Raw genomic sequence first — 14,277 nt, forward strand, 5'->3', positions numbered from 1 at the left:
CAGAATCATCTGAATTCTATTGATACGCTCTGACTAAAAGTTACACTAATTAATATAATTTGGTAATGAAAAAACTCAAACACCCTTGTCGCACGTATGTTATCGTAGTGCAAGTTCATGTAATTTTTTTGAGTGAGCAGTCTTGAGCTTCTGCACAGTTCCTACTATTTCAGTTAGGAAAGATCTCTCTTGCCCCTGAAGAAAACGTCTCTCCTGAGGACTTCTGCTTTGGCTCTACAATCTAAGACTGCAGCTAGATTTCACTATGAGTGTACTGTCCATAAGGCTTTTGAATAGCAAAGTGACTCGAGTTAAAAGTTCTGCTTTTAAGTGGGTTACTCATACAGAGCATATGGGCTACTACTGGACCTAGGACTGAGCTGGAGGGTGGAATCAATCATCATCTTCTACATAGAGTGAGATGCAATTCATGGGAAAACAAACTTTAATGTACGCACTTCTGAATTTCTTGCTACAAGCACTGCAGAGCAGAGGGGCAAATGCAATTATTTTCACTAGAATTGCTAAAGATTTTGTCTCTAGAGGAGCATGAGTATATGCCCCAAGGGGGTTGAAGGGGTGGCTGCTGGAATGATCGAGTGGAGTGATTAGACTGAGAGTTTGAGCTTGGTAACACGGACCGGCTTGCTGAAGAGAGCATTGAGCTGAATTATGCAGAGCCTGGATTTAGTTTGAAGGTGTTGAGATAGCAGAAGATATGCCAACCAAACATGAAATGATTGCTAAATAGCACTAGATAATAGTCTAATCTTTGCAACTGCTCTGGATAAACTGTGAAATGAATGTCCAGAAAAGCCAAGGTTCACTAAAATTCAACAAAACATCTATCCCTACATGGGCAAGGATCGAAGAATTTCAAGCCTGGATAAATGGGAAGGGCTATGTCAGGTGGGGCCTCTGGTCTAAAAAAGCTACACATCCAACATGCAGATCATCAAGAATTGTCAAGACTGAGAGATTGAACTGGAAAGGATGTCCCACAGATTAGGGAGATTAGGGAGAAAAGTACTACAGATTGAAGAAAGGATGTTGAGAATATGGAAGGAGTATTTTGAGGAGTTCATGAATGAAAAAGATGAGCCAGATAAGGCTGGATAAAGGGAAAGTTAGTGAATCAGGAAGTGCAGAGGTTAATTAGGAGGAAATTAGGACAGTCTTGAACAGGAAGTGGAAAGGTGTTTGGATCCAATGATATCCCTGTTGAGGTATCGTGATGTGAAGAGTGATGGGGACTTTTTCCACCTCATTGCTCAACACAATATAGTGAGATGATGCCTGAGGAAAAAGTGTACTGATAACAGTTTTCAGCAGAGCTGTCCTAACTACAGAGGGATAAAGTTGATGAACCATACCATGAAGCTATGGGAAAGAGTTTTTGAAGAAAGGTTAAGAAGAGAGGTGATGATCAATGGGCAGCAGTGTGGCTTCATGCTGAGAAGTGCATTACAGATTCAATAGTTGGTTTGAGAGTGTTGATGAAGAAAGTTAGAGGGAGCTGTACTGTGGATGCAGAGAAAGCGTATGATAGGGTACCAAGTCAGGAACTGTGGTAGAGAAGTATGTGAGGCTTTGTGTGAGGATAGTGAGACAGTGGTACGGTATGGATGACAGATTGGTGTCAAGACAACCATCTCACCCTCAACGTCGCAAAGACAAAGGAGTTGATAGTGGACTTCCGGAGGTGCAGAGAAGTACACACCCCCATCACCATCAACAGCGCTGCTGTGGAGAGAGTGAGCAGCTTCCGCTTCCTTGGTGTACATCTGGCTGAGGATCTTACGTGGTCAGTACACATAAACAAAACAGTGAAGAAGGCGCAGCAGCGCCTCTTCTTTCTCAGGAGACTGAAAAGATTCGGCATGAGCCCCCGCATCCTCAGGACCTTCTATCGCTGTGCCATTGAGAGCATCCTCACTGGATGCATCACCACCTGGTACGGCAACAGCACCGCTTACAACCGCAAAGCTCTCCAGAGAGTAGTGCGGTGTGCTGAACGGATAATTGGAGGTGAGCTTCCCTCCCTCCAAGACATCTACAGGAAGCGGTGCCTGAGGAAAGCGGGGAGGATCATCAAGGACTCCAGTCACCCCAGCCATAAACTGTTCAGACTACTTCCATCAGGAAGGAGGTTCTGCAGCATCCGGTCCCGTACCAGCAGACTGAGAGACAGCTTTTTCCATCAGGCCATCAGACTGCTGAACACGTCATAGACACCTCACCCTCACTACTGGAACTTCAACATTATGCACTCCATACTGTATATAAATACCACTGTTTTGCACATGTCAACTACCAACCTCTGTATATTTTATATATCTTATTTTATTGTTTACTCTATTTCATTTGTAAAATATGTATATACACACTCACACACACACACACACACACACACACACACACACACACACACACACACACACACACACGTAGAAAAACATATTTAGTATACACATCCAGTAATGCATATACTCTTATATATTGTACATATATTTATTACTTTTAGATTAGCCATTCTTATATTTTGCTTGTTTTACGTTATTGTATTTTTGCACAACTCTGTTGCTTGTGAAGCTCGCACACAAGAATTTCACTCTCATGTACTGTACCAGTGTACCTGCACATGTGATGTGACAATAAAAGTGATTTGATTTGATTTGATTTGAGATTGCTTCAAGGTGGGAAGGCAGATCTCCACTCACCTCATTTTATACAGCGCTGCAGCATGTCATTGCATTTTGTCCTCTTTTTCCTGTGATCTTTGTCTCAGTACTCTCTTTATCCTTTCTCTTCTCCTTCCCCTCTCCCCTAACCAGTCAAGGCAAATGGCTTTCGGGATGGGAAATATGGCAGAAAGGCTAACGTAGGTCAAGATATACAAAATCTGGGCTGAAAATCGGTGGTACCAGCACTTGTGCATCTGAGCAGTCAACCAGATAGTGTTAGCATACTATCTGTTCAACTGCGGCTTGTTTGCTTCCAAAACGACGTTGTTTCTACTTACTTCGCTTCACTTTTGATTAAATAACTAATTTTTGGTAACTAACACTTAATCTGCCTATTGTCTTCTATTTTGAAGATTTGACCTTTGTTGACTGCCTGCACAGTAAAACAGACAAATTCTACCTCAGAGGCCGAGCACTCAGCTATTAAAAATGCTGACACACACCTTTCCATCCTGCTATTGTGAATGTCTTCCATTCAATCCCAAATCTGCACAACTGGAAGATTGGATTTTTAGCCTTTATGGGACAAACATCCAAAGATTAGCTTTGGAATGCCCCTCAAGAAGCCCGGAGAACTAGCACTGACAAGAAATTACAAGTTTTCTTAAGAGTGTTGAAAAATATGGTAGCCACACCAAATATGAACTTTCCAGCTCTTCAGAATGGTGCAAACTCTTTTTTTGCCTTGTATGCTGCATTTCCATGTATATTTGTACTCTTCAGTAAATCACTGTAGTTATTTCCTGTTTTCCAAACAAATTATGAGAGACTCAAATACAGTACTGTACACTTTACTGCTATAATATAAACTCACTGAAACACCAAGAATTGATTATTTGAGTGCTGAAAATAGGCCCAACCAAATACATTTTCTGCTGATTGAGAAGAAAAACATTTAAGTACTTTGTGTTTTTGCACAAGCACAGACCGTGGGAAGCCATAGAGCAGGGAGGTCAGAGATTACTGACAAAGACTAAAGCAGTATTGGTTTTAGTATTTTATTGTGATTTGTTGACAATAATAAAAATCATTAAACTCATATTCCACATTTAAATTAGTCTTCTTTTTTGTATTATATTTCCTTTGTCTTTGAGAAGTTTGTCTTATTTTCCTCTTTTTCTCAGCATACAAGGAAAAGTCCATATAAATGTCACTGAACAAAAAAGCTGCTTGTTCTTCCAAGTGGAAGTAAAACAAGTTGAAGGGGAAGCAAGTTATTGGTGACATGACTCACCTGGTAAAGCAAAAATAAAGGAAGTAAATCTAATACTGCTTTAAGCTGCTGTTTTTAACACTAAAACTCACTGTTCCTGTTTGCTGTTAATTTGTCATTTGTTAAGCTTCTGCTGATAAAACACATCACTTCCTGTAGATGTTTTCCATTAGAAGCCAGTGAAGACTGATTGATTTTTAGTTTCTTTAACAGCTGATGAACACCAGAGTAATGATGAATGCATTGCATTTCAGTGAAAATAAAAATCTCTCCACACTTGAGGTAGATAAAGACCCATATTTACTGTGCTTATTTATGCTGATTAAATAGTTGCACTCCATACACTTTGAATATCAGATAAGCACAGTTTAATTAGTGTATGGTTTTTGCCTTAATTATATTAGCTACTTTAATGACATCATGTGTTGTGACATGCATGCGTAGCAGGTTCTCCTCAGAAAGTGAGTGATTATTGCTCACACAACGCTTTTATTTACACATCCAAGGAAAAGCTGTACAGCTGCCCAACCTCTGAGTGTCCTGCTGCCTTTCTCAGTCAGTCTAAAAGTCTCCTTCCCTTCTTTGTAGAGAGAGTAATTACCTCTCAGGAGGTCCACATGTTAGTAGCTATATTCTATACATTTTGCCCTTGTACTTTATTTCCACTGGCACTATAGGATATTGTAGCTCAGGAGGTAGAGCAGGTCATCTACTGATTGGTTTCATCCCTGGCTTGTAGTCTGCATGCCAAATATCCTAGGTTGCTCTCTGATGCATGCATGCATGAATGTGTGTGAATGTTAGTTAGTAGGCACTTAAAATCATAGAACAAAGTGCTTGTGTAAATGGGTGAATGTGGCACGTTGTACTAAGTGCTTTGAATACTCTGGGAGAGCAGAAAAGTGCTTTGTAAGAATCAGTCTATTTACCATATTGGTGGACATCCCCATGTACACACTTAGAATGGGAAGCAGACCCTTCAGCTATCACAACCCTCATCATCACCTTTATTTATAAAGGTGATATATAAACCTTTATAAAACCTCTCTTGATATGTCTAGATGACATTAAAACTTGGTTGGCTCTAAACTTTTTAAATTTTAATGAAAAGAAAACAGAAGTGTTGATGTTTGGACCTAGTGGTCCCTGTGAGCCCTCCTCTGTTGATTTGGGATCCCTGGAAGTTTATTTTAAACCTGTTGTTACCGACCTTGGTTTCAAGTTGGACAGTGATTTTAAATTGGAAAACCAAATCAGAGCAGTGGTGAAGTCCAGTTTTTATCATTTAAGGTGACTGGGAAGAGTAAAATCTTTTCTTTTGAGGCAGCACCTTTTTTTTTTTTTTTGTCTGTCCCATTTGGTTCTTTAGCCGTCAGAATTGTTGTCTGAAGACCAACAAGGATACCAAATGGATTTATTTTGCCAAATGGATCATCATGGCATTGCCGTATTGGTCCATTTGATCAAACTTTGTTGTTATTATTTATTTTATTTTCAGTTGTTACAGATGGGACAGACATGACTGGGGGATAGGAAAGGGAGAAAGAAAGAGAGGAAGGAAAAGAAAAACAGAAGGGAAAAGGGACAGTGAGAAAGGGCACTTACAAAGACAAAGAGAAAAAATCTCCTGGATCACCTGTTGAGAGAAAAAGAAGAGAAAACAAGCAAAAAAAAACAAAGCAACATACTAAACACAACACCATCACGTTAATCTAGCTAAGTGTAAACAGCAGTAAATACTAAATATTGAATGTTGTTGTGCAGCACGCAGGACCGACAGCGCACAATGTGCTTTGAAGTAGCAGCTAAGAAAGGTGTAGTTTATGTCTACGAACAGTGAACACCCGTGTGCACACCTGTGTGGATCAGCCAGCTGTGCCAGAGTGAACCGAGTTGCAGGCCCCGAGGCCGGAGGCTCGAGGGCCCCCTTTGCCCCGGAAGTGGCCTGACCGAGCGACAGGCACCAGGCCCCGCCAAGTAGCCACCGGGAGTGAGCTGGTGCATACCTGAGCGCCCAGCCCCGGACACCAAGAACCACCAATGCACCAACCCCTGACGGCATCAGTTACCGGCAGGGAGTGTGGTGAGGGGAGATAGGCCTCCACACTTTGGAGGGCCTGGGTGTTCCCAGGGAGGTGGAGTCTAAGACCCGACCTGACATATAAACACAGACAAACAGGCACACACAGACACAAACATGCTTTCCCACCCTCATGCACACATATACAAACACTCAGCACTCACCCAACGTAGGGATAGACATACATGGACATGTACACACAATCACACTCCCCAAACGTACTCTATACCCCGGGACCAGGTACCCTCGCCCCCAGAGGGGGAAACGGCACCTAGACCCACGAGATGTGACCCTTTCCCCCGGGGTGGAGGCAAGCAGACCGCCCCAGGCTCCGCAGCAGCAGGGAGGCCAATCTGTCAGCCAACACCTCCTCCCAGCCCCCCGCCCCGATGGCTAGTAGAGAACAGGGGTGTGTGAAGACCCCATACCTCCCTCCTCCTGCTCATGTGTAGTGTTGCTGCGTGTTGTTCTAAAGTGCATTTAAAACAAGGGAGGGCATGGTGCTGCTGCCAGAGAGCAGCAGGTGTTAGCACGGCCCCTCCCGAGAACCCTCAATGTCTACATGGATTTAAAATTGAGAGGTGGGCACCGGCGCCAGAGGTAGGGTTGAATACACAGACCGTCCACTGGACGCCGTTAACGTGGTCACCCTCAAGGCCCTATATATATGTGTGTGTTATGAGAGTGTGAATAATGTGGATGTCCAAGTTGTGGAATAAAATTGAGGCACAGGTGGCCAGAAGGGGACAGAGGGGGGGGGGATGCCTCCCCTGCACCCTGGTGACACACCCGCACCCCAAGGCCCTACCTGTGTGGGTGGGTGTGGTGGAGCGGGAAGAGGGAGGCAGCTCGAGGCAGCACCTTGAAACAGTGATTCATGCTTTTATTTCATCCCGCCTGGACTACTGTAACTCACTTTATGTGGGGGTCAGTCAGTCGTTGCTCAAACGTCTGCAGCTGGTTCAAAATGCGGCTGCACGACTCCTAACAGGAACTCGTAAAAGAGAGCATGTAACCCCTGTGCTAGCCTCTCTGCACTGGCTGCCTGTGTCTTTTAGAGTTCATTTTAAAATTGACACACCCTGTTGGTTTTATTATTATATCAATCCTCTATGGAACCAGCTCCCAGTTTGACAAACACTGTCTCTACTTTTAAGATTAGGTTTAAAAATTGCCTCTTTGATGAAGCTTATACTTATGGCTGCATCAGGGGACCCTAAATCATTTCTTAACTATGTTATGTTAGGTTTTGGCTGCTGGGGGGTTTCCAATGATACACTGAGCTTTTCTCCTTCATCCAAATCTTTTCACTCTCTGTGTTTATACACCACTACTGTATTCTGTCTCTCTCTCCAGAAGTTTGTCTTTTTTCCTGTCTCTCTTTGCTATCTTCCCTTTGCCCTCACCCTCAACCTGAACCTGATTCTGCCCGTGGTTTCTTCCTGTTAAAAGGGAGTTTTTCTATCCCACTGTCACCAAGTTCTTTCTCATAGGGACTCGTGTAACTGTTGACTGTTGTTATGAGTTGGCAGTGGTCCCCAGCCCCCAGGCCACGGACCGGTCGTTCGGTTCTGGGCCGTGAGAGTTGAGGCTCAGGTGTGAAATTTATGGTTTTCAGGGTTTTTATCGTTAACTCGGCTTCCCTGGGTCTTTTCCTGTGTTGTAGTTGTGTGTCTTATTTTGAAAGAAATATTTACGCGTTACTATAGTGACCAGAGAGCATTAAGGTGCAGAGAGGAGGATGTTACTCTCAATTTTGTTGGCACATTTCAGGAGGACGTTGCTAATAAAGTTACACAATTACACAGTGAATTCGTGTTCATTATTGCATTTTCAAAATACCACACTTTTTGTCTTGTTCCTATCATTTTATTTTGTTGTATTTATCCGCGACACCTTAAAGGTGAAAATATTGTCTGCCATTAAACCGGTCTGTGGCACAAAAAAGGTTGGGGACCGCTGCTCTATATAAATAAAGTTTAATTGAAAGCCACACCTACAACCATTCTGCTATCTGTCAATCCTACACCTGAGCCACAGACCCCACCATCGGAGCATGTATATCTAATCTTTGCTGTGTAAGGTGGAATAAGGTGGAAACCTGGAAATGATTCAGAGTGGGTTGTGAAATCCAACAGTATGAGCGATGCACATGTGCAGTGATTGTTTAGGAGATCTCTTGAATGAATGTGTAATCATTTCAATATCACGTTTCTTCCCCGAGAGCTCCAGAGTAGAAAAGAAAAAGGAGTTCGTTGTTATGTGTTCACACCTGCAGCAGCTGGCATGGTCAGAATATTGCATTGAATCTGTGCTGGTGCGCACTGATGCAAAATCAAGAAATGTGTTTATTTGTATATAACACAAAATACTCTTTTGTTTCTCTCCTCCTGGTTGATTTTAAACATCATTTACTCCACTCGTATAAAATCAAATTACAAATGTGATTAATGGCTCCTCTGCGGTTGTGATTTCTCTGTTGATTGATATTCATGTTTTTTGTTACCATTTTCTCTCTTGTTCTAAAATCTAACTGGTTTGTTCAGTTAATAGATTTGCAGGCAGCATTTGTACCAAACAGGCACTGAGATAAAGCCTGGTGATTGCCTTCATTTAAGGGGCTGCCACCCTCACTGCCATTTAACTCAAAGAATTGGTTTGTACCATCTCCCTGATCAAGATGCTCACAGTAGCTTGGAGCAGAAGAAAACCAATTTAAACACCAAAATATACACAGGAGCATAAAAACAGAACAGGACACTGGACTCAGAGTGTTAAGTGATGCACAAAACACATTTTCACCAGTGTTTCGTTCAACCTCTGTTCTTAAGTTGATTATCTGAAAGATAAAACAGCAGTATATATAGTGGCTTGGATATCCCAGAAGCTTTTATAGCTGCAGAGGAATGAGGTGTGACATTTGTGTAATGGAGATCAAGTGTCGCTTTGTGACCAACACCATTGTGGCATGTGATACGAGACGCAGATTCTCCAGGAGATTCTCTGTCTTATCTGCTGAATGGAGGCTCAAAGGAGGTCTCCAGCTCACCAACAACAAGAGAGGGGTTTTATCACTTTGGCTGTTATTGAAGCTTTTCATTTGTTTGCTGTGCTCATCAGTATCATGAATACAGGGAAGAGGGGAAAGAGACAGACTGGCTTTATTCTGATACAGCAGGTACCAACCACAATTGCTTTGTATGCTACGACTGCTTCACTCTGAGACCCATTATGATTAGAAAGGGACCTGATGACTATAACCAAAATGGCTCAAGACTGTTGTAAAGTCAATGGCCTCATAGGTGGTAAACATTCAACTACATCCACATGATCAGCTAAATGGGTCTTAACTGACTCTGAACACAATTAGCTGTCAGTTTTTATACAGTACCTACACTCAGAAAAATTAAATTGGGTGGTTGTTACATGTACAAGATTCAAACTTGTAATTTGAACTAAATAATTTCATGTTTCTATGGTGAACGTAATTAAATCATGTAGCATCTGCATGAAATTCAGCAACTTAATTTGTTCTTGTTGAGATGACATGATACAATCTAGTAAGAGTGGTTAGTTGCCTGGACTCACGAAATTCACAAGATCACATTAGATGTTAAACTGCAGGAAAATCGCTGGAGTTTTAAGAGGCAGACAACTACACCCACACCACGTGTATGCTCTCGCTATTTATTGTGGTTTAACCTGTCAAGGACAAAAACGTACAGAAAATGCTGCATCAAGCCTTGTAATCATAGCTTTCCTAGTTTTGTTAAGCCTGGCTTGACAGCTTGGTGGCGTGATGGTTAGTGCTGTTGCCTCACAGCAAGAAGGATCTGGGTTCAAATTCACAATCTGGCTGGTTTGCAGTGTCTAATTAGAGTTAGGTTAATTGGTGATTCTAAATTACCCATGAATGTAAGTGCAAATGGTTCTTTGTCTCTATAAAATCATCAACCCCCATATTGGTTCATTAGGCAAGACTAGCAGTAATTGCCTTGATTAACAAAGTAGTTGTTCAAACAACAAGATTTCATTGTGTTTTCCTAAAGTTTTTAACTTTTGTGGAATGAATTAAAACAAATTTCACTTTACATACTTAAATAAATCACTTCAAGTCAATGTAAGTATACTACGTTGATCCAACGTAATCTGATTACATTAAACACCCAAATGCCAAATGTGTTGGTTTGACATGGTCAAAAATGGCTTATTGTACTTGGTTAAATCACGTGGAAATAGGTGCCATGATTAAATTGTGTTCATCCAACAACCGATTTTTTTGAGTGTAGAAACAGAGCTGTATTAAGCAGTCCACAAAGTAGGGTTGAGTTCAGGACTTTCCATTCCAAAACCAGTTTTGATGAATGTTCCTGCTGGTTAGATCCTGTTTCCTGTTAGTACTTGTGAAATATACAAGTATCACTGGTATCACATTTACAGTTCTACTTCTTCCTGAGTTCTTCAGACTTTCCTATTGTTCTGAGTATTGGTTAATGCAATGTTTTCTCTCTAACAAATTAATTTAATGCTAAGAAAGAGGGACTACCAGCTGTAGTTGATCTTGAGAGCTTATTAAGCCTTGGCCTTGTCAAGCTTCAGCACCACTTATTAAAAAAATTAAGTGAATTTATACACACTACCGGCCAAACGTATTTATTGTAGTTCAAGTCGTTCAAGTCCAATGAATAGCTTGAAATGGTACAAAGGTAATAGGTGAACTGCCAGAGGTTAACAAAAGGCAAGGTTACCCAAAATTGAAAAATAATGTACATTTCAGAATTATACAAAAGGCCCTTTTCTATGGAGGACCACAAGAGCCACGCGCATCGAAATAAAAAATTCTGTGCTTAATTTTGAGCCACGCGCATTGAAAAATAAAAAATTCTGTGCTTAATTTTAATAAACTGATTTTTAAATTCTTTTCAAGTCTTCATTTCAAAAAACATTTTCGAATTGCACTTTAATAAACTGCATTTCAAAAAACATTTTCGAATTGCACTTTAATAAACTGCATTTCAAAAACCTTTTTCGAATTCCACTTTAATAAAAACATTTTCGAATTGCACTTTAATAAACTGCATTTCAAAAACCTTTTTTGAATTCCACTTTAATAAAAACATTTTCGAATTGCACTTTAATAAACTGCATTTCAAAAAACATTTTCGAATTGCACTTTAATAAACTGCATTTCAAAAACCTTTTTCGAATTGCACTTTAATAAACTGCATTTCAAAAACCTTTTTCGAATTCCACTTTAATAAAAACATTTTCGAATTGCACTTTAATAAACTGCATTTCAAAAACCTTTTTTGAATTCCACTTTAATAAAAACATTTTCGAATTGCACTTTAATAAACTGCATTTCAAAAAACATTTTCGAATTCCACTTTAATAAACTGCATTTCAAAAACCTTTTTCGAATTGCACTTTAATAAACTGCATTTCAAAATCCATTTCCCTTTCCTGTTCGCTCAGGGATTAACATGTGGATTAGCAGTTGGATTAGCAGTTGGATTAACAACTTCATTTTAAAAATCCTGCTGCTATTCAAATTAGCCACACCGTGGGATGTAAGGAGCTCTCTGATTGGTTGGTCAGACACAGGCTGTCTGCCAGCCTGGATTTTTCTAGCTCATAGCTTCGCCCTGCTACGAAGCTTGTGTGCTTGTACAAAGGCCGTTCAGCCTCGGGATTTATACTCGGCTCGACACGGATATGTGAAGAATGAAGGGACCCTGCAGCGAAACGGAGAGCCCAACCTCTGACTGAGTGCCCGTTTACTCAGTCTGACCACCTGTTGAAGGTAACGTGCTAACATGGCTAACGCTAGCATCACCGCACGTAGCCCCGTTATTTTAGGTCTTTTTAGCTTATGAAAGTTTTACGTCGCAGCTGTACGAGCTAGCTACGTGTTTTGTAAGCTGCTGTGCTCTTCACAAATAAAGCTGGAAGCAGCTCAGACTGTTAGAACCAGCACTGAGGCCTGTTACATTTATACAGTGTTAGAGCAATGGCTGCAGCCTACAGCCTTTAAACTAGCGATTACAATGCTGACAGTAAACTCGTCAGTCCAGATGTTACCACATTACTCTATGGTACTTAGAGTTAAAACAACTGAGCCAGGCTGATTAAAATAACAGCTGTCAGTTCTCTCATTCCTTATATCAAGACTGGAGATCACACTGCTGATTTCAGTTCATTTAATATGTGAGTGCACAGATTTATTCTCAACTGGACATAAATGATGATCAAAGGTTGTATATATGATGAATTCATCAAATTCAAGCCTCTAACACAGTGCGCTGAATCTTAGCTGTGAATGTCCAGTATATTCTAATCAGTGCAATTTAAGCATTCACTGAACCTACAGTATCTACACCTGTGTGGTAAAGATACAGATAATGAAGTTTAATTATTAATACAATATACATCATGAAAAACAAAAGCTGAAATTGATTCAGTTTAGTACTTTTCTCTGTATGTTCTGTGATTATAAAGGCCTTAAATTCTGTGATATATACTGTAAATGATTTTCACAGAGGTCTTAAAGTACTTAAATCACTGCTGATAGTCTGGTTGTTTATATTTTCACGTTTTTGTGTCTGTAGGGCTGTTTGATGACGATTTGGACTCCTCTGGGAGACGAGGACACACTCACATCTGTTCCATACTGCAGCCATGGATGGTGTTACAGCTCTGAGTCAGCTTTAGGCCATTAGATGCACACACTGGAAAACCAGCACCTGGACTTCATGCAGGAGAGACGGCCTCAGTGATGTAGGTTCATAAGCGAGTTCAAACATTTCTGGCCTCTTATCACTTAGATTTCTTAATCTTAAAAGTGAATGCATTTAAAGCAGGAACTGCACACCTAGCCATCAGAAGTTTGGCAGCATGAGTACTGTAAAGTTTTGTAGGGCCCTTGTTAAAAATTCCACAAGCACCACACCACATTTGTCATGTACAGCTCCATTTTGTACAGTACATTGTTGAAATTATAAACTATATATTGTAGTTATCCACTTGTCAGTAATTTTTGAGTAAATGGATGTCACTGATAAATCAGTGGTGATTCACCTGCAAATGTTTTTAACAAACTTTGTTTTTTGTAGAATTCATCAGCAGCTGTGAAGAGATGTATTTGAATATCTTCTGGTTCCACTTTTCTTAACCTGGAATCTGAGGATGGCTGATTCCTGACAAGGACACGCACCTCAGCGCTTATCATGGGTGTTACATCCTCTGTGCCGCAATTCCAGAGAAAACGAGAGAGCATTGACCACTCATTAAGACCAGACAGAAATCTGTCCCTTTCTGGCAGCTGTGAAAACTTCCAATAAGAAAGTTTGCATTCTTAGAACAATGCTGGGTCATGTGTGATGTGTCATCATATGAGGATATTACATTTTGACTTAATTCTGCTCAATTAAGTGTTTTGTTCGTTGATCCAATATGGCAGCTTTTTATTGTGCTCCAAGCTAAAACTCATTGTCCTCATGAGCACAGCATCTAACAACTCTCCTTAAAAAAGTCGATTGACTTTAACTGGACACAATGGTTTTCAGTGGGAGATACATTCATCACTCATCCGTGACACTGGAGAAGTCACCTGAGTGAGTGATAAAACAATTTTCCATGGAAAATCCAGAGGAACTAAACTTTGTTGTTTCTTTGGGCTCAATTTCAGCTCTAGCAGCATCTCTCAGAAGAAAACCGTTTTGCAAATAATCAGATAAAAAGATTGTTGAACTAGGTGGTATTCTCTGGAGTTTAAGACCAAAACTGAACTCAAACAGTGAATTGACATTAGACTGGAATTCATAAGATGAATAGAAATACTGCTGAAGCTGAATGATTCATTCATGTATATATATGACTTTTTTTCCCCCAATTCACCAGGTCTGTAAAGTTCAGTATGACTGTGGTACATGATACAAAAGAATAAATACAGAAGAATAAAAACTTTGTGAATAACTTTACTCTTCTTAAAAATAACTCATAAAACAAGTAAAAGCACAAATGTGTACAAGTTAGAGACTTCCTCAGTAAGTTTACACTCTTTTGGAGTGATTTTAATTATGTGTTAAAGAGAAAGAGATTAGGAGGTAAAGTAGAGGATGCAGAGTTCATCATCACTGAGGCCGTCTCTCCTGCATGAAGTACAGGCGCTGGTTTTCCAGTGTGTGCATCTGATGGCCCAAAGCTGACTCAGAGCCGTAACACCATCCATGGCTGCAGTA

General features: G+C 40.6%; 1 protein-coding gene and 1 long non-coding RNA gene across 3 annotated transcripts in view; both read left to right on the forward strand.

Annotated features, from left to right (window-relative positions):
* The window catches only part of LOC134624915 (SH3 and multiple ankyrin repeat domains protein 2-like), a 299,782-nt gene that overhangs the window by 28,255 nt on the left and 257,250 nt on the right, over positions 1-14,277 (forward strand). The window lies entirely within an intron of this gene.
* Positions 11,491-13,219, forward strand: LOC134628820 (uncharacterized). The gene is made up of 3 exons (XR_010094023.2): positions 11,491-11,840; positions 12,646-12,814; positions 13,150-13,219. It is a non-coding gene; the product is annotated as an uncharacterized LOC134628820 (long non-coding RNA).

The sequence above is a fragment of the Pelmatolapia mariae genome, linkage group LG1 (genome assembly GCF_036321145.2).
Source record: "Pelmatolapia mariae isolate MD_Pm_ZW linkage group LG1, Pm_UMD_F_2, whole genome shotgun sequence".
NCBI lineage: Eukaryota > Metazoa > Chordata > Actinopteri > Cichliformes > Cichlidae > Pelmatolapia > Pelmatolapia mariae.